Raw genomic sequence first — 27,356 nt, 5'->3', positions numbered from 1 at the left:
CTCTTTTCTTTTTTTAAAGAAAGCAAATAAAATATTTTGCTGAGGATGGTGCTTTTTGTATGTGTTTGCATGTTGGTACTTAAATGCAATATGTCTGGAAAATGTTGCTATTTCACACTACACACACAAGAAAGAGTAAATTGTAGGTCCTGATTATCAACAGATAACAAGACATACTGTATATAAATAAATGCTCGGCATCAAAACCCATTATTGGATTAGCTATATAATCATGTCTCAGGCTGTAAGTCTGTGCTGACAAATGAACACTTTTCCTTTGGCTCAAGGTCCTCATCAGCAACGGAACTAATTTTACATTCTCACCCATTAAGTGAATAAGATGTGGAAAAAGCTGTCTGCTTTTTGAAGTGTAAATTTGCTGCTACAGGCTGTGCAGACCAAAGCGCTTTTGAAGCAGGCAAATGAGATCATCTCTAGGGACATGTGAACCTCACAAAGTTTAGGTCATTTCTGTTGAAGGGATGAGGTGTGTGTATGTGTGTTCACCAGTGCTCGTGTGACTGAGGTAGCCACTTACCCAGGGCTGTGTGGGGTGGGTGCTTTTGGGCATAGATGGTGGACGCTTTGTATTAAACCTGGAAGGGAATAGGATGTGCTGTCTCCATCTTCTCCAGAAAACAAAGATCCATGGAACCTGCAGGGAGACTTAGATGGAACAACCAGGGGTTGACAGATTACAGAGGCAAGACGCTCAGTCCTCTGAGAAGAAAGAGCCACTCTCGAGAAGAAATAACAAAGCCTCTGGTCCTCAAAAATTCTGAGACTCTTCAAATACTTTGGATGCCAATGACTGCACATTTCTATTTCAGCACAGGACTCTTCTTTGAGTTCCAGATTTGTAGGGACAACTGTCTTCCTGGTCTATCTACTTGGGCAGTTTATACATATCTCAAATTTAGCAGACCCAAATAAAACCATAGGTTTATACCCCAAAGCATGTTTCTATCTCCTGGTTGGTTTTTTGTCTCATTATCTTCCTCTTTACTCAAGCCAGAAACTTAACAAGTCTTCTTTGCTCTACCCCTTTTCCTGACCAAGGAAATAAAACCCATCTTTAGTGAAGCTGTTTTTTTTTAAAACATACCTTTGGATACCTAACCAAGCAAACATCATCTCTCCCTTTAGCAACAATGGCACGAGCCTTTTACCAATAATCACCTTGCGTCTCTACCTCTCCTCTAACTACCCCTTCTTTTTGTTCACACTTAGCCAGAAAATAATATAAAAGCAAATGTGTGATGGGTTGAATTGAGTCCCTGCCCCAAATTCATATGTGGTCCCACCTAAGAATGGAACATATTTGGAAATGAGGCCATTGCAGATGTAATTGGTTAAGATGAGGCCATACTGGAATAGAGTGGATCCCTATGCAATGTACCAGTTGTCCTTATACGAAGAATGCCACCTGGAGATAAAAAGCCATGCCGGGGGGAAGGTGATGTGAAGCTCAGGTAGAATACCACCTGCAGGAATGTTAGAGAGTGCCAGCAAACCTCCAGAAACGAGGAGAGAGGTCTAAAAACTTCTTTTCTTTCATAGTCCTCAGACGAGCCTGGGCACACAACCCTGCCAAAACCTTGCTCTTCAACTTCTGGCTTCTTGAACTGAGACAATAAATTTCTGTGGTTTTGCTATCCAGTTTGTGGTGTTTGGTTGTGGCAGCTGTAACAGACTAATACAGTGTGGAGTCATGAGCTACTTAGACTCTATATGGTTTCTCATTTTATTTAGATTCAAATTTAAGTTCTTTATCATGACATAATATTCTTCACAATCTGGCCTCTGCCTGTTTCTCTGGTTTCATCTCCTACCATTGCTTCCCTCATCAACTTCAGTCATGTTAGCTATTTCTCTGTTCTAAACTGTCCCTTCTCAAAGTCTTAGTGCATGCTCTGCCCTGTACTTGGAGTGCTTTGTCTTCTCCTACACTCTCTTTGCATGCCTAACACCTTACCCTTCAAATCTTAACTTCCAGGTCAACCTTCCCCATTCCTGCTGTTACTCTCTGTCTCACCCCACTTTTCTTTTACAATGACTTACTATGATATGTATTTACTTTGTATTCTTATGTTTTCTTTTTGGGGTATAGACTACAAGGTCCAGAAGGTAATGCTACTGAAGTTCATTGGTATGTCTTCAATGCCTAACACAATGTCTGGCATACAGTAGGTGTTTAGCCTGTCATACTTTGAGTGCTCAGTAAACTCTTGTTCAGTGGATGAATGACTGGAAGCACTTGACCCTGAATCTTGGGAGCTGGTGAAATGTTTCACATAAACCTTTAACTTTCTCATTACTGTTTGAAAAAGGATGATTCTTACACAGAGAGCATTCATTGGTTTCTTCGTATGTTGGAAATGTCCAGCTCTCGTCATAGCCTCAAGGTTATCTGTCTATAATTAGAAGGTTTGATCAAGAATTTAGGTTGGAAGGATACTATAGGAAATATGGGTCAGATCTTTTTCCATTAATTGTACCAAGATGTTTGTAAAGCCTCTCCCAGAAAGGATTAGGCCTCTTTGCAGGCCAAAGATCACATTGCTATACAGAAATACTCTGTGATCTCAGCTTTTGTCAACTTGAAAAATAGGAAGTTGTGTGGGTAAGTGTGGGAGAGACCATTAGTTATCCACCAAAATCTGTTCTTCTTTTTTCCTGGGCACACAATTAATTTATGTTTCCCAGCCTCCCTTGCAGTTGGATCTGGTTATGTGACTGAGTTCTCTTCAGTGGTATTTGGGCAGAAGCAATGGTGCCATCTCCAGGTCTTGCCTATTAAAAGCCTCTCCCACACACAGTTCATGATCTTCCTTTCTGGTTCGTGGAGTTGTCAATGTTCATGGCAACCTAGAAACAATGATTGATTTTTTTGGCAGCACTTGGGTTTGAACTCAGGGCCTTATGCTTGCTAGACAGGCACTCTTACCACTTGAGCCACACCACCAGCCCTAGAAACAATGATTGAAAATGAAAAACCACCATCAGTTTGAGTCTCTGATGACCAGATGAAAAAAGCCTTCCCTACAGGTCTGAACTGACCAGATTATTCTGGTGAACACTTTGTATTCAACCCCTGAAATTTCAGGGTCTATCTGTACCTGCAGGCTAGCCAACCCTGTCAATATTAGGGCACCTTCTTTCAGAAGCTGACAGTCATGAGAGGGTAAGACCAGCCAACACTGAGTTGCTGGCAATGATGCTAAAGACAGAGGGCTTCAGGAGGGAGGTGAATGGTCTCAAACAGGAATCTCTGCTCTTTCATGAGCCACACAAAAAGAGATCTATAAGAAACAAGGTAACAACTCATTCTTCCAACACTCTGGGACAAGGGAAATCAAGGGAAAAGAGAACTCTGTGGGGCGTCTCACCATTCCTGATGTCCCACTTCAGATTAGTCCTGTGTCCTCTGGCCAGGACCCCTCTTGAGGGCATCAGAAGGACTTTGAAACCAACGACAGGAAGATAAAATTTGTGAGGTGAGCACCCAGGGTCTAGAAGGGGATGAAAAGGGCAAACATGACATTCAGTTGTTAGGTATCTGAATGGCTCTATCTGAGAGGAGGGTAGTGACTGTGCCTTACTGATCCTTGGATGATCTATCTCAGCACAGTGATGGGTAAAGCTCATGTTTAATGAATGTTTGAGAAATAAGTAAATACTTTACCTCATTTGAATATCACCTTGAGAAGAGAGAAGAGTTTACTTGCAGGCAGGGTTGTTTGCCCACTGGCTTTAGTTTCCTCTTTCTAGTACACTCTCAATCAGATAGGGCCACTGACTGGTTCTGGTTAAAGAAATGAGAGTGAGAGTGAAAGTGACCCAGTGGAAAGGCTTTCAGCTTCTCTTCTGTCCCTTCAGTAACTCCTGAGGTCTTGTGCTGGTGATGTGGAGCCTCTGCCAGCCTAGTGCTGAATGACTCCGTGGAAGAGGATCCAGCTTTGAGCTGACTTGTGCTGGGTCTAGAGTAGGAGGAAGAAGCAAATTTTTGTTGGGTTAAACCATCATGGATGTTACTTTCCAGCATAGCGTACTCTGCACAGATGAGCTCACTTTTCCCTCCACATTTTGTGTGCATTGAGCCTCAAATTTTGCTAGCTCTTTCTGGATGGCCATTTGTTTCAGGGGAGGCCAGGCCTCTCCCAGCCTCAGGTGTGAAATGTGTGTAGACAAAGCTGGGTGTGGTACTCCTGATCGCTTCAGTCAAGGGTGACTTTAGGGTAAGCTTACAAGCCAGGCCTGGCCAATACAATGTCTGGGGAATTCTGCTGCGGGAAATTTTTCCTCATGTCTAGAACAGGAGTCAAGAGTGCTTCCTTTTCTTGTCCAGGGCATTAATTCAGCATGACATGGGCTGAAAGCTGCTACAACCATCTTGTGGCTGTAAGCGGAGATGCCAACATATAGAGAGGGCAGTCTGGGGAGAAGAGAAACCCTCTTCAGGCTGTTTTAGTTTAGGCATTCCTTTCCTCATACCCCAGAGCATCTGAATAGATTATCTCTACCTTATCAAAGAGGAAAATGAAGTTCAAAGAACATGAATGCCTTGCCCAGTGTCTGGGCTTGTAAGTAGAAGTTAGGTCTTCTAATTCTTTTTATTTATTTATTTGGGGTACTGGGGTTTGAACTTAGGGCCTCATGCTTGCTAGGCAGGTGCTCTACCACTTGAGCCACTCCACCAGCCTAGAAGTTAGGCCTTCTAACTCTGAGTCTTCTTCTCTTTGCACTGTTCTGGTGACAATAGATAGGTTTTCTCTCATCTCCAAATAATTAGTTGGGGGTGGCTGCATGGAGAATTGTGTGGGGAAGGATTTTAAGATCACATCCAGCATGAAAGAGGGTTTAGGTTGATTATCAATTTTATGAGCAAAAGATATGGACGTAGTATACTTTTTTCCCCTCCATTGTGATACTATGTCAGGTTACTTCGGATTAACATTGGTATAACTGGGGTGATGTTATCTACCCCAGTAGTTATCTACTGCTGAGTAACAAATTACCCCCAAATTTAGCAGTTTAAAGAAACCATGCATTTACTATCTTGTAGTTTCTGTGAAATATGGGAATTAGGGCATGGATTGGCTGAACGCTTCTGTCTCAAAGTCTCTAGTGTGGTTGCCGCTGAAGCTCTGTGTGTGTGTGCGTGTGGCTGCAATCTAACCTGTAGTCGAGACTAGGATGGGGTGCAGGAGGATCTGCTTCCAAGCTCAGTCCTGGTCTTTGGTATCTTTGGTAGGATCTGGTTCCTTACAGGCTGTGGACTGGGGCCTCAGTTTGCTGCTGGCTGTTCTTCAGGTTTTGGCCATCTGAGCTTCATCACAGGGTAACTTTCTACATAGCAGTTTTCTTCCCTTAGCATGAGCTGGCAAGCTAGACAGAGTCTCATGGAAAGAAGCTACAGTCTTTCTGTAACCCAATCTTGGAAGAGACATCCCAGGATTTGTGTAGTATTTTATTTATTAGAAGTGCATCGGTAAGTCCAACTTACACTCAAGGGCAGATGTTTCTACAAAGGTGTGAGTGTCAGGTGGTGGGGATCAGATGATAGCCATTTTGGAGGCTGCTCACCTACCACAAGGACAAAAAAATTAAAAAATCACATGAAACAACTTTTTGTGTAGCATTTTTGTGATTGTTATGGTTAACTATTGTCCCTAAAAAACCTGATTTTTTTCTTCTTCAAGCTCTATTTTCTCCCTCTGTGCATTCAAGCAATAGCCTAAGGGCTGTCATATGTCCCCTTTGAACATCAAGGGGCTAAGCATGTAATATTATTATTATAATTAATTACAATGAATTATTTTAACTAATAATCATCAAACATTTCAGAAATAGTCCCATAGCGCAGTGAATGCCACCATTGGCTTTTTCTTATTCCTTCCCCAAAGCCTGGTCCCATTGCGTGTGCCTGCTTTGAAATGAACATGACCAGTGCTCTCTGACTCTGTCTCCCTCCTGGGTAGGATATCACCCAAAACTGGGCTTAATCTGCTCTACCATGGGGAAATTTGCCTATGGAGGAAGGGTGCCAGAAAGGAAAGGAGAAGGAAGCCATTTGTCAGAACAAGACCCCTTCTTTACTGCTTGGAGCTTCCTTAGGCACCAGAGAGAAAGTATTTCTGGGACTCAGAAGAAAGAAAGGGTTACTGTTAATCAAAGTAGCCATACAACCATTGGCTTTTACTAGCCTGTCCGGGGGATAAGACTGGGGGACGAAAACTGGACTTTTAATAAAGGGAGGCAGATTAAATTAATCATGACAGGAAAATGAGCAAGAAATGCTTTCACATTGTTATTTAGTAAGAAAAATGTGTAATTAACTGATAAAAATAGTTTTTGCAAGAAGCAGGCAGTTAAATAGTTTATAAAGGCAGCCAGGCCCAATGCTCAGCATCCCTGACTGTTAGCGTTCAGAATGCTTTTTATATGGTGTCTTTCTTTGGAAACGCACAAACCATCTCACCACAGACATTACCTCATTTGCTTCACAGCCTAATGAGTGCTTTATGGCTGAGAAATGGTGGAGGAGGCGAGGGAGTCAGAAGAGATGAGGAAACTGAGGCCCAGGGAGAGAGACCCAAACATGGCTTTCTCAGCAAGCTACTGGGAACTGCACTTAGGCCTCACATTTCTAACCTCCTGCCCCTTAATCGTGTTTTATGCATTAGCTAATGAATTGAAATGAAACAATCACTCGTCTCTTCCAAAAGCTGCACGGAGGAACCTGGGCTGTGTATTCTGGCCAATCTGATCCTAGTCTTCCGAAAGGGAGGTGGGGCGGGAAGAGATCCTGGCATTTGCCATCTGGTAAGCCTGTCTTTAATCCTCAGTAAAGTAATGGAATGGAGATGAAGAAAAAAAATGTGTAAGAATCAAGAGCATAATGCCACCATGAGCAAGCAGCTGTCTGGATTTTTAAAGAGCAAATTCCATGAGACAAATTTAATTGCATTTTTTAATAGAATTAAAAAAAAAAAACCTCTACAACATTACTGGGTGAAGGTAATGAAATGGATGCATCCAGAAATCTCACTTGAAAGATGAATTCAACCAAGCCAGTGCTGAGGTTGGTCTCCTGGATGGAAACCTGGCTGGAAGGCCACGTGAGCAGCCGGTGGGCGGCCGTGGACAGGCTGGGAGAAAGCAACGCTGGCGTGCTCCTGGCAGGCTCTGAGATGAGCTGTATCTACAGAGCATCATTATTAATGACTTGCAGGAGGTGATGAGCAGAACATTAATTAAATATGTACATGTGGCCAAGTGGGAAATTGGCAGCGAAAACACTAGAGGTAGGAGCCTAATACCCAGGTACTGGCGTTTTTGCTCTGTGACTCGGCGGTTGAGAAGGGCATTGACTTTGCTCCCCTTGCTCTCTTCTGGCTGTCTTGGGCTTGAACCAGATTTTTGCATGGTGCCCTAGGGGAGGTGCCTTTAGCAGGCTCAGAAATACCCTTGCCAAACAGCAGGGTGTGTACAAGTTGCACCTCTAGCCTGACACACTGAGAAAGGAAGCCTGCAAAAATTAATATTGATATTAGCAGAGTAAGGAAGCAGCTGCAGGCTGGTTCACAAACATCTCGGCCCATTTCATGGCATGTTTACATCAGCAAAGGTGAGAAGGAGCAGAAGAAGCAGGGGGGAGGTCTCTGCTCTGAAACATCTTCGGAGGAGCCCTTGGGTTCAGTTCATCCTTTCTGAGAGAATCCAGGATAGTTCAACCTCTGAATACACCCAGGAATTTGGAAATTAGGTGACTTGTCCCAAATCCTAAAGAAACTCATGTGGTAAATGAAGCTGAAGCAGCATAAAGTAATCACATTCAAGATTTTGTTCTCTTCTTAAGAGAGCCTAATAACTCCACAAGCTTGGCTGGTGGCTTTGTCACAACTAGATCTTGGCACTGTCCTTATTGGAACTAATATTTATTTGAAAATGACTCTGTTGCCAAGATAGAAAGAATGGCTCCAGGAGAATACAAGCTCTTTGCTCTTCAATATCAAGTACTATGTGTTCTGAGATGGTAGATTATCTTTTGTGTTTTATTTAATTTGGGAACCATTAGCCAAACTCTGTGTAGATGGGGAGAGCTTTGTAATGTGAAGGTGACACTGATCGACCCCATGACAGTCTAAAATTGTGCTGTGGCAGGCAGGTAAGGTGGTCAGGCACATGTTTAGGAAGAGGGATTACCCCCCAACCCCCCCACACACACTATTACACACACAACACTTGTGTGATCTCTCATATTCACTGATGGCTGTTGGGCTTTCTATCATCAAATTCACACAACAGTGCTGTTGAGGTAAGAATAATTATTATCATCCCTATTTGACAAATCAAAAAAATTGACTAAGATTGAGACAGTAGAAGGCAGAACTTCTCTGAGTCTCCATCTTGTTGCTTAGGCAGCAGGACTGCCACACAACATTGACCCAAGGTTACTTTAATGATTTGATGCCTAGAAAAACAGATCTGGAGTCCAGGATCATATCTCTAAATGCTGCTGTTTAATTATCTGTTTACTCTTCACAGAGGTGGCTGAGATTGATGTGAGGGAAGGGCAGAGATGAGGAGCCCTTCCTGGCAACACCGTGGATACTCTCTGCTCTTATAAGCCATTCAGCTTTGGAGTCTCACTCCCCACTTCTGGCAGCTTATTGAGTTATTTGTTGCAATGCTACATAGCATGCTATCTTAGAGGACTTCTGATGTATTCAGTTTTCTGCATATGATTCCATTTCCAGTATTTTTCTTTAAAGGTTACAAGTGCTATTTTTAGCACATTTTATAGACTGATGCCCCAAGTTGCTATCTTGGTCCTGTGAAAATCATCTACTTATTCCTTTATTGGGATGGCAGAAGTAGGTATTCTAGGATTGAGTTAAATAAACAAACAAATTCAAATTAGGACAAAGAATCTCTCAATAGTGACAAAACATTTTTGGCTTCAAAGCTGTAATTGGGTGTTTTAGGTACTACACCATGGGAAAACAGATTTTTGTCCTATGTTCCCTTTATAAAGTACATTTTGCAATGACTGTATTTTGCATTAATATCCAATGCTACCGGTCTTCTAGGTGACTTTACATCCTGCCTAATTTCTTTCCTTTGAATCTGGGCTGGCTTTATGATTTGTTTATAGTTATAGGATATGGTGAAAGTAACACTGTGCTGTGCTGTACCTCCAAGATTAGGTCAGAGAAGGCCAAGAAGCTTTCTATGGGTTTTCTTGGGTCTTGTTTTAGAGGAATACAGTCATGTAAGTATCTCACCTTCCACAAGATGCCATGTAGAAAGGTCGGGTATAGGTGCTCTAGGAAGCAGAACCAGTGGGGCCAAGCCTCTCAGCCATTCTTAACAAGATACTAGACATGTGAGTGAAGCCATCTTAAAGTCAGGTAGCCATACTTAACCTCAGCTGACTTCATGAAGAGCAGATGAGTCACCCAGCTGAGCCCTGCCTGAATTCTTGACTTGAATAATTCATGAAATATAATAAAATGATGATTGTTTTTAAGTCAGCAAATTCTGGAATAGTTTGTTAGAATAGACACTGAAACATTTCTCATGGTTCACATTTAATTTCATTCCAATTCCCTACATCATTTAAATGACAAAATTGAATAATTAACATTTTAACCTATATTAGGAAATCGCACCAATGATGACCTGCATCATTATTACCCCTTACTAACATGCAACATGCCCATCAGAGGGAAATGGAGTTCATCCCATTTCCTGTCTTGCTTTCTAGTCAGTGTAATTGGTTTGATATGGAACCAATGTTTATGCATGAGCCATGACAACATTTAATAAAAGCTCTTTATGCCCTATAGGGTGGTGTTTATAAACTGATCAAAAAATATATGCTGGGGACAAACACCAGAATCAGAATCATGCAGGTTCAATTGCTAGAGAAAAGTTGGATTATTTTCTGAGTTGAGGATGTTTTTCACCAAATCTGGAAAGCTATTGAAGGCCACTAGGCTTTGGGAACAAGGTGACCTCTAAGGGTGACCATATGGAAATCTCTCTCTCTGAATGTGGGGACTTCTAGTGGAAATATTTTGGTGAGTGGATTAGTGTCAGTTTTTCTAATGGACTAGTTCTTCTGGGACTAGAAAGCCTTTCTACCTTCCCTCTCTGCACCACTGCTGCCTTCCCTGAAAACCCTGGGGATTAGCAACATAAAGCAGGACTCTTAGGGATTTCTGTCTCTCCCTTTCTAGGCCCCATATCTTAACCATCCTTTTTCTGTTCTCCCCACCTTTCTTTTTGCCTTTATACTTCCTATTTCAACCCCTGAATTGTCTTTCTCTGTTGGCTCCCTGTCCATCTCCTAAGTAGGGAAGACAACAGGGAAGGGGGTGCCTGTGTGATCCCAGGGGGAGCATCCTGTGGGCTATCCTGCTGGAAGCTTCACAGACGTAATTAGTTCGCATCCCCAACAAGTCTTTGAGTTGTGAGATTAATCCCAGAGGAGTGGAGTAACTTGCAGGAGTTCACCCAGCAGGTAAGTGCTGGAGCCAGGTATGTTTATAGCACTACCTGCTGTTGTCTTTCCATTGGTGCATGATTTAGGAGGAAGAACTTAATACATAGCACTCAGCTATAGTTAAATCAACTGCCTAGAAAACCATAGTGTTTTCCTTTCATGGCCAAGGTTCCATCATTTCAGCAAACACTTTATTGCCTTTAGAAAATCCCAAGTTAAACAAACAATAAAGAGCAAAAATTTCATGATTTGTTATAGACATAAACTTGAACCTTGTAGTATCTTGCAGCCAAGCTTCTGGTGAACATAGACAAACCTGCAAAGATTTCTTTAATGAGGTTTATTTCCATCGAGGGGGCTGCATGTTACACTAACAACATAGGAGTGTAAGAACAAGTTACTATTTTACACTTAAAAAATACACCACCAACATGGCAGTGCCAAGCATCCAACAAATGCCCAATCAATACTGATGAATAAATACGTGATGATTGTTCAATTCCTACTTCTATATTTTTGGGGGAATACTGAAGGTTTTAGTTTCTGCTGCATTTCATGGTACCTCTCACCTTGTATGTACATGTGTATATGTGGTTGGGAGTGGGAGCTAGGTGGGTGAGGTGACTTTGGCATTCTGGAGAACCATAAAAGTCCCACCCTGCATGGGAAAATCATGCACCATTCTGCACCTTAGTTTGCTCCTTTGCAAGATAAAAGTTGAAGTGAGATAAATTTTCGGTCCCTACGATTCTGTGTATGATCATTTTGATTTTTACACCAAGGCCTAGTTATAGTTTCATTAAATGTTGAATCAGGGAAGCTAGTAACAAGAATGCTGAGTATAATCATACAGTAGGGATTTTTAATCCAAACATTATTTATCTAGCACTAATCAAAAAGGACGATGAAAGGATTTAAAAAAAAAAAAAGCAAACTGAGAAATTGCCAGACTATAAGTGCTTTCCTCTCTAGCTCTCATGTACTCATTCAAACATCTGGGGGGAAAGAAGCATTTATATTTCCTGGGGTGATGGAAATGTATTGATAATTAGAAAGGAAAATGAGGTGTTTTTTTAAAATAAAACAATTAAAAGGGCTTAGTGTTTAAATGAAGGAGAATGTGATTTGCCTTTATTCTATCATTAAAGTGATTTTACAAGCTATTAAAAGTGTTAAGTCAAGGCTGATTTTCTTTTTTCTTTTTTTGGCAGTACTGGGGCTTGAACTCAGGGCTTCATACTTGTTAGGCAGGTGCTCTACTGCTTGAGCCACACCTCTAGCTTATTTTCAAATATAATCCATACATGAACAGTCAGAGAAGAGGGTGGGAAAACCTTAGATTGAACACACCCCTCAGGGATTTGTTTCTCTAAAAATTATAAAAACTAAGATTGGGGGAGTGTGATTCGAGTGTAAAGCACTTGCCTAGCAAGCTCAAGGCCCTGGGTTCAACCCCCAGTACTACAGTGAATAAACAAATAAATAACAAAAAGTCAAGGAGTGGAAGAGTGTGGGATCCTGGGAATATGGAGGACTAAAGGAGCAATTTGTTTCCTATGTGGTAGAGGGGATTGAACTCAGGGTCTTGCGCCAAGCAAGCACTCTATCACTTGAAGACCACCCCTCAAACCATCTTTTGGTTTTTAGTTTGTCTTTCAGATAGGGTCTTACCAACTGCCTGGGCTGGACTCAAACTTTGATCTTCCTACCTCCACCTCTGAGTAGCAGCCCAGGCCCAGTGGAGGATTTCCTTGCTGTCTTTATCTTGATGTCTTTGTCACTTATGTTCTCTCCCATCCCAACCCCGAATTCCTCTTCTGAGAACTCTCTGTCTCACTTGCCTTCCATATTCTAAATCCCACTTTGTCAGTCCTTGCCTGTCTTCCTTCCCTATTGTTACCTAACTTCATCTTACTCCTAAAAGCATTTCGGCTGAACATGACCTTGTCCCATTTTCTGAGCCACTCCAGTGTTTCTCAGGACAGAGAAAATGTTATTCTTCTGTAACTAGCAGCTGAGTTTCTCCACAGGAGGCCTTTGGTGCTTGGGGAGAGGTGTCTGGACCACCATGCAGCTCAGTGACAGTCAGCTTCAGGGTGTGACACATGGAGAAAAGTTTGCAGCTGGGGGAGTAGAACCTGGAAGTGAGGTGATGGACAGCAGAGGTGGGAGGAGCAAGAGGGTGTAAGCCTGCCTGGGATATTTCAATAAAATTTATAAAACTGTGAGGTAGTTGGGTGAGGGGTTTTATATTTTGACTGTGGAAAATGCAGAAGATATCAGATTACACACACAAGAGTCCATGTATGGATGGAGACAGCTAGTTAAGAAGTTGGAGCTACAACCAGGCATGGTGGAGCATGACTGTAATTCCAACAATCAGCAGGAGACTGAGGCAGGAGGAGCACCAAGTTTGAGGCCAGCCTGGACAACATAGTGAGACTCTGTTTCAAAAAACCGCAAACCAAACCAAAACTAACAAATATGCCTGGTGCACTGGTTCTCATTCATGAGGCAGAGAGTGGTGTGATCATGGTTCAAGGCCCTGTCAGTAAAATAACCCAAATGGTAGGAAACCATCTAAACTTCTCTCAAAGGAAAAAAGAGATATTCAGCTAAATTACTGAGTTTAAAAACACAACACTATTTTGCAGTTTGCTTTCACGTCGTAATAGAAATTCGAACAATGGTAATTCTCAAGTAGCAATTGCATAAACTTGTCTGCTGAATGGAAAGATTGGAATTCAGGGAGCCTACCCCTGGGATGGTGTTAATGATCAAATCCAGGAGCGTGTCTGTCATGCATGTCCCAGTCAACACCACACTGCCTGGCATCTCTGTTTGCCAAGTGTACAGAGCAAGATCTAAATCAATGAAAATATATCCCTTGTCTTTACCAGAGTGAGCCAGAAAGAATATTTACACGGACCAAGAATACATTGCAGAGAAATTCAAAGAGATTTACTGGGCTGTCATTTACTTCTTGTAAAATCGGGGTTGTGAGATGCTCTGCCTCATAGGGTTGTTGGGAGAATGAGAAATGATAACTGTCATAAAGTTTTAGCTAGAGCCTGGCACTCAGGAAGTATTGAGTATACACTCAGGAGATGGTACTAGAACTTCTGTTCATGAATGGTGGGCAGTTTCCACAGTATAGGAATTTAAAAAATGAATAGAACACAGTCCTTCCTTAAAGAATCTCACAGAAGAGGAGGTAGAACATGACAGGTCAGAAGAGCATTATGATACACAGCTAATCATTTATGAATATTATGCCCTGTATAATAAATAATAAGAATGTGCAGTGGGTGCCACTTCAGAAGAGGCTTTAGTGCTCCAGAATGGAGAATCATTAAGGGTGAAAAGGCCATCTACTTGCATTAAGCTTGTGAGTGTGAAAGACTAGGTCTTGGCAAGGCCACTGTTGTCATTTGCAGTCCTCATGATGGATGGGCATTCGTAAACAATTGAATTGAGCCTCTGCCATTACTATCGATTGTTGGGATAGACTTCTAGATCCGGGTGGATGGGCCACAGTGTGGGTCGGTGGCCACACTGACATAGGTTTATGACCTTTCCTGGACTTCCCATGTATCTTGCCATGCACTCCTCTACCCAGGACCTAGGATCAAGCTGGTGGTCAAGGACTTGGGGAAATGAGGATTGAATTAAGTCACCACAGATCTAAGCCAGATGTGGCTGGAGCCTCTTCCTTTTTTTTTATTTTTTTCTTTGAGGAGGAAAAATTTTCATTTCCAAAGTCTTAGAGGCAGTTTAGTTAAGGGCATCAGGGTGAAAATGAGATGCTTGGAGGATTAAATGGCAGTTCTTCTTATATTGCTCTTTGTTCCTGAGAAAGTTACATCCTCTCTCCAAACATTAGTCCCCTTGTTTACAAACAGGGAGAACGAGACTTACTTCATGAAGATTTGGGGGTTTTGTTTTTAATAACAACTTTATTGATATATAATTTATATTCCATTACATTTACCTTTTTAATGTGATTTCAGAGGCTTTTAGTGTATTTACAGAGTTGTGCAGTGATAACCACTATCTAATCCTAGAATATTTTTATCACCTCCAAAAGATACTCAGATTCCTCAGTAGTCACTCCCTGTTCCTCCTTTCTCCTAGGCCCCTGGAAACCCTTAGTATACTTCCCGCTACTGGGGATTTGTCAATTTTAGACACTTCTGAGTCATACAATATGTGACCTTTTGTAACTGGCTTTTTTCTTTTTTACTTAACATAATGTTTTTAAGATTTGTCCATTTCAGGATGCATCAATATTTCATTGCTGAATAATATTCCATTTACGACTGTACCATATTCTGTTTATCTATTCGTTGGTTAACAGACATTTGGGCTTTTTCTGCTTTTTTGGCAACTATAAATAATGATATGAAATTTCATGTACAAGCTTTTATATGGACATATGTCTTCATTTCTCTTGGATGTATGCTTAGGAGTGAAGTTACTAAGTCACAAGGTAATTCTATTTTAACTTTTTGAGGATTTGCCTAACTATTTTTCAAAGCAGTTGCATCATTGGAATCCTACAAGTAATAAATAAACATTCCAATTTCTTCACATCCTCAACAGCACTTGTTATTTTCTGTTCTTTTGATTTTAGCCATCTTAGTAGGTGTGAAGTGGCATCACATTGTGACTTCCATTTACATTTTCCTAATGATTAATGATGCTGAAGATCTTTCATGTGCTGATTGATCATTGCCACTTTGGTAGAAAGTCTGTTAACATTTTTTGCTGATTTTTTGGCAGTGCTGAGGAGTTTGTGGATCTTAAATTTTTTTTTTATTATTGTGTTGTGTGAATTCTTTATTTATTCTGAATACAGGTCCCTTATCAGATACATGATTTGCAAATTTTTTTTCTATTTTATTGGTTCTTCTCATTTTCACAGTGGTGTCCTTTGGCACACATTAGTTTCCGGTGGTATTGAGGTTTGAACTTGGGGCCTCATGCTTGCTAGGCAGGTGCTCTATCTCTTGAGCCACTATGCCAGCCCTCAGGCACACACATTTTTAAAATTTGGTGAAGTTCAATTTATGTATTTTTCTTTTGTAGCTTATACTTTTGGTGTCAGGTAAAAGAAACCATTGCTTAGTCTAAGGTTATAAAGATTTTACAATCTTTATAAAAGATTAGTTAGTTATTCTCTTACATTTAGATCTAACATCCATTTTTGAATCTTTGTATCTGGTATGAGGTAGGGTTATCACATCTTTATATATATTCATATGTGTCATATATATCCGGTTATTAGCATTCATTCTGTACTTAATTATCTTGGCATCCTTCATCAGGGTTTTAGGAATAAAGGATATGGCTTTTGTAAAGTTCCCAGTATATGATAAACTTCAATATATAGTAGCTATTATTTTACTACAATCAGCTTGAGATCTTCAGTGCAAAGTTTGCAAATAATAAAAAATAGCAAAAGTTGACATTTTACTTAGTAATGCCTATGCACCTGCCACTGTATTTCAATCCATCTAAGAAGATGTCACAACACCTCTGTGATGTAAGTAGTTTTAATCTGTTATTCAGATGAAGGAACTTGAACTTAGATAGGTCATGGAATTTATTCAAAGCCTCATATGGAATTTATTCAAAAGTAGAGCTAGACTACATGGGTTTGAATTAGTAGAATGGTTGGCATGTGCAAGGCCTTGCTTTGATACCCAGTACCAAAACCAACAAAATGAGGACAAGCAGCTTTCTTAACTCATGGGCTTGTTAAGAGTTAATATGTACAAAGTATTTGCAACAGTTCCTGGCACACAGGAAGTGCTCAAAAATGGTCTTTTATTTAAACCCAAACCCAAACTTTCTTTCCAGAATTATTCCTACTATCATGGCTGGCCTTATGGGATCCCCTACTTAAAAGGAACTTGGACTTGATTTAATGCTATGTTGTCTTGACATTCTTAACAATTTTTGAACAAGGGACATTTTCTCTTTGCACTGGGACCTATGTATATATGTCTAGTTCTGAGTAGGGCATAGACTTGCCTGGAAGAGTTCTCTCCCAGTGATGACCAACACTTCCCACGCAGGGTGCACACACCACACACACACACACACACACACACACACACTTTAGAAACTCCTCGGCCACTATGAACCTCAGTGGGTTTCAACATGGAAGATAATGCTCAGTTTAATTACCATGTCATTGAAGCCAACACACGCCCACTTGACATTCCTGATTTATTACCTAAAAGTGAGTGCAGTGCATAGTGGGCCCCAATCCTGCCTCTATTATTGGACTGAAAACCTCCATTGACTTCAGTTGGCAGCCTACACCACTAATTGAGGACAGTTTGGCCCCATGGGTTTTATACAGAACATTTTTCTTTATTTCTTGCTTTCATGGGTGTGTGTTGTGGGTTGGGGATTATTTTTATGTTTTTCCACTTCCTGATTAGTTTTAGGACTTGTTTATTTGGAGACTGCTTTAATAAATTTGCACAGCAGGGTGAGGTAGTAACAGGGTTGGTATATTTAACCAGGACCCCGCCTTCTTTTCAGTTTGGTTTTTGGTGTTTAACTTCAGGGCACAGTCACTCTGATTCAGTGCCAAATCTCTGCCAAAGATCACCTATCCTTGATCTAGACACGCCTTGCTGTTTTAACTGGAGGGCAGGACTCTCCTTCCTTGTAACTCTGTGCAGCTGGCCACCATGACACAGCACCATAGCACTTTGAAAGTGAACTTGAGTTCAAAGGGTATTTTCCTCTCTTCTTCCTCTTCTAAACTGTGGGGACCAAAGGGCAGGGATTTGGTCGTTGGTGTAGTTTTAGTGCTTGCTATAGCTCCTTTCACAAAACCCTCATTTGAGGGTTATTTCTTGAGCATCTATGTGCCAAATAAAGTAGATGTGACCATGAACAAGTTAGCCAAGGTCTCAGAATGTTAGCTTACATTCTATGGGTGAAACACAGTTACGGGTAAGCAAAGGATTGTAGAATAAGTTTGCTATAAAAAAAATAAAATGAATGAAATGGTACAATGAGGTGTGTGGGGATGTGTAGAATAACTGGAAGTCCGAGACAGTTTCCAGAAGAGGGCACTTCTGAGCTGAGACCTGAGACAAGAAGAACCAGCCATATGTGGACCAGCTTTACTTACAGGGGAGCAACTGATGCAAAGACCTCAAAGTAGAAACAAGCTTCACTTCCAGGAGCAAAGGAGAAACTGGGAAATCGTGAAGGGGAGGACAGTGGAAAGAGATGAGCCTGGCTAGGTAGACACCTCCCAGATGAGGTTGGTCCTGTTAAGAAGTTAGGTTTATTCTAAGAGCCATGGGAATCCTAGGGAATCCCATCTTTCTATTCTCACTTTCTATGAATATTCTGGCTGCTTCATGGGAAAGAAGTTGGGGGTGAGGTGGGCCAGTTTGGAAGCAAGCAGAATAGTTAGGAGGCTTTTGAGTAAACTTATGGAACACATTGGATTATTCCAGAAAGAAATTGGTACTGCCTTTATTGAGGCTGGTAGGGGAAAGTGAAAGGGCAGTAACAGATCGGAGTTCTACACTTCTAGCTGTGAGAGCCAGGGTGACATTCCTCTTGCCTGAGTCCCTGCATCTACATTTAAAATGAACTTCAGGAGCCCAGAGTCCTGGCACTATGTAGCTGTCCAGGCTGAATTTTTAGGGAGTGAAGAAAGAGCCTGGCTGGGAATGGAGAGGGAGGAGTCACCATAGAAGGAATGACTTCACTAAGGCAGGAAGCAGGAGGGATGTGGACATTTCCAAGCAGAACAACAGTGCGGCAAAGAGCTAGGGGCACGATAGCGTGAATTGATAGCTTGTGTAATAGAGGACGCATTGCGTCTATCAGCAGTGTAGAGCCGGACTGCCAGAGTCGCACACTGGAACTTATTTAAAGAGGCTATTGTAAAAGTCTCCGAGCCAGTTAATTACCAGTTTTTGTTATGTCAGGAACTCCTCGAGGTAAAGCAGAAAGAAACCATTCATGAATATGTTCCAGTTCTGTAGTTTAATGGGACAAGTTAAAAAAAAATTAAAAAACTGATAAAATGATTTAGTTCATGGGAGGATTGAAAACTTGCACAAGAAAAGCTGAAATTACATATTGTGTGCCATCTCTTCCTATAGAATAGACTTAATTGGACTAATGACCCATTGCTGTTATGCATAAAACTCAGTGCCCACAGAGAACTGACAAGGCTGTGGAAATGGCCTATAAATATGAACCCAGGTGAGCATGGTGACCTGAGTGAGTTTTCTCAGGTCACCATGCACACAGGGAAAAAGGATGGAAGTAGCATGTGCACATAGCTGGGAAGCCTTGTATGACCAGGTCCTATTCTGTCTTGTCCTCCAAGAGCTGGATTTTCAACTTTGGTTGACAATCCAAAGTTTCAACCAAAGACTAATTTTGGAAGGGCTGCCAGATGCAGACAACAGGGGATAAAGAGGGCAAGCAGAAGTTTTGAAAGGCACATAATATGAATTTATCAGGTAACAAATGCATTGTATAAACTGATCTTGGTGCTGGCAACCTACAAATGTGTGATTTTAGACCATTTATACCACCTTCTCATCTACCAAATAGAGATAATGACCCCTCCCCAGGGGTGTACCTGGCACAAGGTGATGGGTGGTTCTGGAAGTATGTACACATGGTGACACAGGTTGCTGGCTGGAGGAGACTCCTGGGACAGGCTGCACAGGTGGCCTCAGGCTCTAGAGCTCAGATACCCTGGGAGCAGCTGGCTTTCAAACAGTAGGTACTGTCAATGACCACACCATCCTGAATGTACCTGGTCTCATCTCAACCAGTAGGTCCAGCCCTACTCTGCTGAGCACAGTTTGGAATTTTCCTTAATATCTTAATATTGATGATTATGTAAGAGAAAAAATTGATAGCAGCTAGAAAAGAGCAAGTGGATTTTAAATTGACTTCTCTGAAGAAGAATTGAGTTTTCAGTCTTGCTTTGTTTCTGTGGTCTTTTCCTTTGCCTCCTTTGCCAGATGTGAAGCAGAATACCCCAAATGGGCTGTTTTGTGGCTGGGAAAGGTCATTGCGATTTGCAATGAAAAGGTAAGAATGCCATTAATGGTTAGATTTTCCAAGGAGTAAACAGAACATTAATGAGAGCTGCAGATGACAGTGAATGAGGGTGAAATGAAGAAGCCCACAAAGTCAGTCAAGAACTCAACAGGGTAAAAGACAAAAAGAGAAAAAAGATACACTTGGACCAAGGGCCAGAAGGCTCAGATAAGGAATCCTGAAAGCATTATGCAGCCCAGCGGGGACATGTAAAGGTGAATGTCCATTTCTATTAGGCTCATCTTGTGCTTGTAGTCAAACTGCAGAAGCATGTTCACAGGCCACGCACATCCCTTGACTGGGACCTTACCTGGAAAAATACAAGGATCCCCTTAGCAAGTTTTTGAGGATTGTAAATTCCAAAGAGAAGAAAAACTAATGCAGCATCAGGGAACATAGGACTCTTGCTATGAACTTGATGTATGTGTGTGACTTGAATAATGGCCCCCCAAGATATCCACCTCTAATCCCTGGAACCTGTGAGCGTTGCCTGGTATGGTAAAAGGGGCTTTGCAGATGTGATTTAGTTAAGGATCTTGAGATGGAGAGATTATCCTGGATTATCAGGTGGGCCCTAAATATAATCACAAACATTCCTATGAGAGGGAGGCAGAGGGAGATTTGACTGTAGTAGAGGCGAAGGGAAAGTGATGACAGATACAGAGAGAAAAGGTGATATGATCCAGAGCCATTGGCCAAGGAATGAGGACAGCAACCATCTGGAAAGGGCAAGGACATGGAATCTCCAAAAGCTGGCTGGTCCTGCTGATTTTTGAGTCTTGCAACTCTAAGAAAATACATTTCTGTTGTTCTTAGTCATCAAGTTTGTGGTAATTTGTTACAGGGCCACAGAAAACTAAATCAATGTGTGAGTTTGGCTGGGGCTGCCCTCTCCAATCCTCAATCTCCCCAACTGTAAAGTGGAGGCATTCCCACTAATGTTTTACCTCTCTCTCAGGGGTTGGCTATGAGGCTTAAGCTAGACAACTTGTGGGACTGCTTGTTATTAATGATGGTGTGCTTTGTGTGTGAGTTAGCATTGTTGAAGGAGACTTGTTGTGGTGATGGATATGGGTAAAACCATATCCATCCTGAGTACTAAGGGGAATGATTAAAGTCAGGTAGCTACCACCTATTGAACAGGAGGAGGTAATGGTTGAGAAGAAGCAGGAGATTGGTGCTGGGACTAAGGTAAAGGATTGTCACAGGGTACCTGGGATCAAGCTCAGCTCCCAAGGTGTAACCTGGAACAGCATCTAAGCCATGGTTTAGGTGGCCCTAGAGGAGTTAACCAGCCCCTGAGGTCCTGGGCTGCATGGAGTAAAAGGAAAAAGGAGGCAGTGGTTAAGGAGATGTCATCTTACGTGGGGGCAGGGGCAGGCAACTTTGATAAAAACGGGCATTGCATCTTGGACTTCTGACCTCAGAATTTGGCTTTCCATTTTCTGAAAAAAAAAGAAAATTAAAACAACAATGAAAAAGAATGGCATTGATGCTACAGGACATTTAAAGACACTGCAGAGTTTTAACTCTTGAATGTCTTGGGGCTCCTTGTCTACCCCAGACTGAGGTCTAACATCAATGATTACATTTATTACTTAGAAAACAATTCCCTTGAACACCTTGAAGTTGCCCTATTACTATATGCCTTTGTCAGTAACCTAAGTGAAATATAATGTTTTCTTTATTTATAGTTTAAACCCAGCCAATGCCCAAGAAAACTTCTTAACAACTAGAATAACTAAAATGTCATTTATAAGGCCTTGATTTCCCTTAGGATGCTTTGTAGTTATTAACAATATATTCCCCAACAATCCTGGGAAGTAGGTAGTTTATATTTTCATTCCCATTTTCTCAAATAAGAAAGCAGTAAGCCTTTAAAGTATGTTTGTTCTAATGAATGGCTGAATTCTTCAGGCCATCTGTGGCCCAGGTAGGACAATGACCTGGCTATCTGACACATAAGGTTATTGTCATCCCTACAGTTTGCGCACTACCTCAGGTCCCCTTGACTATCACCCTCTCAAATGGACAACAATGCAGTCCACCAATGCTAATGGTTTCACATGTCTGAAATGAGCAGGTCCTCATCTAAATTAATGTTATCTTACAGCAGCAGAGAGAAAAAGGCAGGGACCCCCAGGCACAGAACAAGGTGATGGATGAATGAAGTGAGGGATGGGTTTTCCAGGCTTTGTCAGTTGTCTTGACAACAGTGTGTTACTGATGTGTGCATACTGATCTGCATGATTTAAAGCAATGAAGTAATTTTTGCATTTGTTTTTCATTTTTGCATTTCCGGGGAAGGCTTTTTCAGTGGGCTCAGATGATAGCCATAGGGGACCAACTATCACAGGTAATCTAACAGTTGTCTTGACTTAGTACCAGAGAATGAGGTTCACACTATCTGCCCCCATTTCTTTACCTCCTTCTTACTCCACAATCCACCAGATGCTACTGAATTCACTAATGAAGCATCAGCCATTGCCAAACCAGGTGGATGATGCTTGGTCCAGATCTTTCTGAGGACTCTGACTCAGCTGCCATACTTTCTTTCCTTCTGACTATTTTTCTGTGGGCTACCAGGGGACCAGGTGTTTTTTCCTGATTTTCTTCCTCTCAGTTTGGCCTCTCTCTGGCCAGTATTGTTCTCCCCAGGGCTCTGAACTCTGTGCTGTTCTCATTCTAAACACTTTCTCTGGGATTCTCAATCCCAACATGGCTCCATGTACTAATGGCCCAAGGATCTTATCTCTAGCAGGACTCATTCTGATTATTTGACTTGTCATTACCAATAATGGCAGCTCTTCTATAATCTCAAATTAATGTTCCCACTTTTTGCCCCCACCTCTTATCTTTCTAACTCATTCTCTTTTTAGTACCCAGCCTGAACTATCTTTTGGCCACCAGGCTCTATTTATTCTTCCATCTTTTTGCTGTCCTTCACCCTTTTGATGTTCTTCTCTTTACTGGGTTTAAATTCCACACTCATTTTCATTATCACATCTTGCCATATCTTGTTAGACCCCCATGCTCGTCTCTCATTTCCATAAGCTCACCTGATGAAAACACCATCTTGGTTAAATCCAACTCTCTTCTTCCTTCATCCGTGCAGCTGAATATGGAGAAAAACACAGTCATACAGGTTGTTCTCACTTTGAATTCATGGTCATGAACTTGAGTGGGTCCTTAAGGCTGCCAGGCATTAATGTGGCACTATATTAGTTCCTGCTCCTTTTGCTCTCCCAGTTAACTAATTTCCTTTCCATATACTCACTCTCAGCTAGTGACCTTGCTTACTACTTCACTGATAAAACTGAAGTGATTAGAAGAGAGTGCACATACTCTGGCCTCATGTTTCCTGCCTACTGTAGCCTGTACCACAGTCTCTACTTGGCAGCCTGTTCCTACAGATGAGCTGTCCACAGTTCTGTGTAAACCCAGTCTCTCTGCCAGTGCTATATTCTGTGTCCCCCACTTCTACTACAGATATTGCTGTAGCACCTCTCCTTACTCTCTGATATTTGTGAAGCTTTACAATGTCACTGGAGCATTCCATCAGCCTGGCTCTTGATGCACCCACAGTAAAAACCAAAGTCCTTGCAGTGGCCTTCAGGATTCTGCTTGATCTATTTACCCCCTTGACTCTCTCATCTCCTGCTTCTGTCCTTGCTCACTTCACTCCAGATCTCCTGGACTCTATGTTTGTTTTCCTGCCTTAAGACTTCTTTTTCTTCTCTGTCTGAGATGTTCTTCTCCCTGGTATGCTTGACTAACTCACTTACCTCCTTTAAGTTTTTGCTCAAATCTCACTTTTCAGCGGGGCCCACCCTGATTACTCTCATTAGAACATCAACATCCTGCTCTCCCAACCTCAGTACCTCCTATCTTCCTTACCCTGTTCTATTCCTGGTTTTTTTTTGAGTTATCATCTACCTTATTATATTGCTCACTGGTTTATTATATTTGTTGTTTCTTGCCTGTCTCAGTATTAGAATAAGCTCCTTAAAGGCAAGTGTTTGCTCATTAATATTTCCTAACATCTAGAGCAGTACCTGTGGCACAGAGCAGGAGCTCAGAAAAACTTTGGTGAGTGAACGAATACCTGCAGGTCCTCTCATGTGAATGTTCTCTCAATTCTCCCTCTGCCTCTCTTTCTGGTCTCATTTCCTACATCATGAGCTCCAATAACAGAACACCTGTTGTATTCCACGCATACCAAAAATTGCAGTCTTTCTTGCTCTCTGGAGTTCACTTCTATTCCAGTCCCACGGAAGTTATGGCCATTTTCTGCATGAGACACCCTCCTTCGCACCTCCAGACTTCTCTGTTTTCCACTCTTGCTGAGTGCTTGCCACTTCTTTGTCCAAATGGGGATGCTACTCAAGAATCAGCCCAAATAGTCTGTCTTATCAAGCTGTCCAGGGAGTTTCAGATCATTCCCAGGCTCCAGAGGCCTTGAGTGTCACTTTCTTACAGGAAAAGAGAGACTATCTTCATTATCACTATAGTCCCAGGGCCTCCATAGTGGTTGGCACTATGTGATTGACTATATGCTTACTTGTCAGTAGAAGTGACAAATGGTAGAGATGGTGGCTACTGCCCAGATTGTGTGGACAGCTTAAGTTTATGTGTTTAGTCCCTGTCTGGCTTAGACTTGTGCAGTCCTGTTCTCCCTCTGCTGAGGTTTCTTCTGCAGTACCTATAGATTTGTCCCTGACTCTCTTCTACCAGGCTCTGGGAACGGTGGTGAGCATAGGCAGAAGTGATGAAAGGAATTCAAACATGATAATCTTTGAGTCAATTGCTTCTATCACTTGCATCAAGTTCTTAAAATTGGTCTTTTACCTCTTTTCCCAGACCTAGTCCCCACCTTGAGCTCTATTTTAGTTGCTCAGAAATAACTATTGAGTGAATAAGTAAGATGCATTTTTGCTCATATTCTATTGGAGAGTGCCATATCTGACCTCAAGGGAAATTTTAAACTGAGGTTTGACTGTGTGTTCAGGAATAAGAGGAGAACAGGTACAGTAGGTGTTACTACAGTTCTTTCTATACTCTTTCTTGTTAAGTGTTAGTATTTTCCCAAAAAGCAGATATTTTATTAATAGCTGAGGTATTGCTTCAATTCCCTGTCTGATTTGCTTCTTGGTGACCTGAGATGGAGCTCACAGAATCACAAACACTAGTTTTTACCGTGAGGTTAAATCCTTTTCCACATACTTGGTTAGCCCTGAAGGTGTCACTACGCAATGACTAAAGGACACATGAACCATAAGACCTCTTTACTATACATGCCAGTTCTTTCAGGGACACGGGCTACTTTGAAGTAGGAAGAGACCAAGTCCTACCTAAGTGTATTATCCATAAAACTGAGAAGACATGGAAGAGAACAGAAGCTGCGTTAATAGGAATATTTCAATTGCAGGTGACAGATGCTTGATTTATTACTTTTATTTTCTTAAAAAGCATATTAATTTGTTCAAGTATCTGCTAAGTTCATGATCAATAGATCAATGCAGAAATAGTTGAGTCCAGCACTTTAAGTAATGTTTATTACCTCTCTTACCTGTAGGCCTCTACCCAGCCTAGTTCTTGGGTAGTTTCTCTCCATAAATAGGCAAGATGGCTGCTGGCAGCCCCAAATAATTGTATTTCCCAGGAACTCTGGTCAAATAGCAAGAAAGTTTGGATGGTCTGACAGAGTCACACACTTACTTCTGAATCCATCTGCACAGCCCGTGAGTGAAGGATTCTATCAAGTAGGCGCAGGTTAATGCAAAGCCCTGCTATATGTTTCAGGGGAAGGCAATCTGTGGGTATGTAGGGAAAATTAAGAATAAATGTCCACAATAGAAAACTATCAAATTGTGTGGAATGGAGAGCTTTGACCATTTTTGTTCCACAAGTATGTTAAATAGTTGTCCTTTTGTATCCTCTATGTGACTCTTTCAATGTACCCACCCAGACTTCTCATTTCCACCAGCTCTTAAGGGTCCAATGGTTGAGCACAGGTGTCATCTGTTCAACACTCTCATTACTCTGGATGCCTGTTTGATGGGTGAGCTAAATTCCATTCCCTGATCTTTTGTCACCTGCCACCCCTGTTGCTAATTGCAGGGTCAGATTTAGTTGTGTTCTGGGTGTGGGCAATGCCAGGGTTGGCACCTATTTTTTTGTGTAATGTTTAGCTTAATCTTTGGATGTAGCATTTTATCTGGTAAAAGAATGCATGAAGACTTGGGTTACTTTTTGTTCTTTAGGAAAAATATTTCTTTTACTTAAAGTATCCTTTTTATTTAAAAATATTAAAATTTTACAAAACTTTTTTTTGATGATAAATACATAATTATTAAAGAAAATCCAGAGTTCTGGCAGAGTGGCTCAAGTGGTAGAGTGTCTGTGTAGCAAGTGTGAAACCCTGAATTCAAGTTTCAGTGCCACCTAAAGAAAAAAAGAATCATAAGAGATCCAGAGAGAGAGACAGAAAAACTATGAAAAGAAAGAAAACACTTTTACAGTTCCTCATGACAGTGGAATATTTTTGCAGGATTTTTTAATGCATGTATATATAATTAATTATAAAATTGAAACCATATTATTTATATACATCATTTAAAACTATTTACTTGATATAACATGTAATATTTCTCATGTCATTAAATACTCTTCTAAGTTATAATTTTCAGCTGGCATGGAGTCCATATTACATATGAGTAAAGCTAAATTTTTCAAGTCTTTCTTTGGTTGTTTATAATCTTACATTGTAAATAATACCATAATAGCTACCTTTGATTTTTCAATTTTTTAAGTATGATTTTAGATAAATTCCTGAATGTTAACTCTTAAGTGTTTTATACTTATTTAATTTCAGAAAGAATACACTGCTTTACACTTCATTGCCCACACCTTCTCCAACATTGAGTACTATATTTAAAAACTGCTAATTTGATGGGGGGGTGAGCACCTGGTTTTTCTTTTAATTTATATACTTTCATTATTGGTGAGTTCACTCACTTTTTGCATTATTAGCAATGTGGACTTCTTCTGTTAAATGTCTATGTAAAGTCTTTGCCTATGTTTATTGTTTGAGTTCGCCTTTTCCATTTTGAGCAACACTGGTGACAGACCTCTTGGTAGAATAGAACACAAGCCCAAAAGAAGGAACTACTGGGTTCTGTAGTTTCCTTATCTACAAAATGCAGATAATATTAGGTGGATCTATAGTCCATTTGAACAGGTAAAAAAATGATTGAGTATTAGCCATTTCAGACAAGCCAACTTGTGGTACTTTTCTTGCCTCTCTTACAGAGAGCTTAAGAGATTTATTTATTTATTTATTTATTTTTTATTATTCATATATGCATACAATGGTTGGGTCATTTCTCCCCTCTGCCCCCACCCCCTCTCTCTCCCTCCCACCCCCTCGATACCCAGCAGAAACTATTTTGCCCTTATCTCTAATTTTGTTGAAGAGAGAGTATAAGCAATAATAGGTAGGAACAACTGTTTTTGCTAGTTGAGATAAGGATAGCTATACAGGGAGTTGACTTGCATTAATTTCCTGTGCATATGTGTTAACTTTTGGTTAATTCTTTTTGATCTCACCTTTTCTCTAGTTCCTGGTCCCCTTCTCCGATTGGCCTCAGTTGCTTTTAAGGTATCTGCTTTAGTTTCTCTGCGTTTAGGGCAACAAATGCTAGCTAATTTTTTAGGCATCTTACCTATCCTCATATCT

The sequence above is a fragment of the Castor canadensis genome, chromosome 7 (genome assembly GCF_047511655.1).
Source record: "Castor canadensis chromosome 7, mCasCan1.hap1v2, whole genome shotgun sequence".
In the NCBI taxonomy this organism is placed as follows: Eukaryota; Metazoa; Chordata; class Mammalia; order Rodentia; family Castoridae; genus Castor; species Castor canadensis.
Note: the sequence above shows the minus strand (reverse complement) of the source record.